This window comes from Tigriopus californicus, chromosome 8, assembly GCF_007210705.1.
Source record: "Tigriopus californicus strain San Diego chromosome 8, Tcal_SD_v2.1, whole genome shotgun sequence".
In the NCBI taxonomy this organism is placed as follows: Eukaryota; Metazoa; Arthropoda; class Copepoda; order Harpacticoida; family Harpacticidae; genus Tigriopus; species Tigriopus californicus.
In genome coordinates, this window is record NC_081447.1 from 5,595,039 (window position 1) to 5,596,078 (window position 1,040).

Below are 1,040 nucleotides of genomic sequence, written 5' to 3' on the forward strand. Positions count from 1 at the left end.
ACCATCGGTCTTAAGTTGGATGATATTGTGATTAAGGCATTGGCCAATCGATCTGTCGAGGTGGCGGTCACCAATTTGACTTGTGCCAGACAATCCGGCTCATTTGATCTTGACTTTGAGATCGAAGCGACGAACCTTCCTCATAAAATCTTCACCGCCGACGAATTGGCCAGCCAACTAAAAATTGTGTTCTTGATGGAGGGAGAGCTTCTTCCCGGGACCAAATACACAGTATGTGCTCTTGCCAAGCAATACTACACAAGAAAGAAGTTTTGTCGGGCCATTACAATTCCTGAAAGTGCTCCATTTGAACCGCCGAGCATTCAACCATACAAAAATTGGTCACAAAATATAGTGGGGTTTTATATAATTCCCCCACCAAACTATCGTTCGATGAAGATCAAATCGTACGGCGTTCAAGTATTTTCGAAGTGCGCCATTCTGGATCAGAATTGTGGGAAAACCAAGTGCGAATATCAACATTTCTATGATTTGAATTCAGCATTCACCTCAAGAAAAATGTATGTTCCATTCAACAATTTGTCAATGGGAACCAAATATCTGATCCAGGTGTGGGCCCAAAATGATTTGGGCTTTGGAGATCGTCCCGGAGCCTTGGAGTTCCAAAATGATCTCGTTCTAAATCAAGCCGAACCGAGCTTTGTCTTGTCTGCAGGCGATGACTACGTTCGTGTTAGTATCCACCCGATGTGTCCTTACTTGGGGCAAGATCAGTTCCATATCTTGATTCAAACCCAAAAGTATGGATATCATTGGACAAAAGTAAATGAAACGGATATGGAGTACCATGCAAACTTAACCACAAATTCATTGTCTCATACTTTCAATAATCTTGAGACAGGAAGGAACTACCAGGTGTGCGTCCGTGCCCAAAATAATGAGGTCAAGGGTAAACTTTCGTGCAAAGATGTTGCCTTGCGATGTACCCAACTCGATCAGCCCACTCAATCGCTGTCACAAGTGCCATGGTCGGTTGGAAAAAGCTTCAACCCATTCACTACGGTTCGTCTACTCATTCC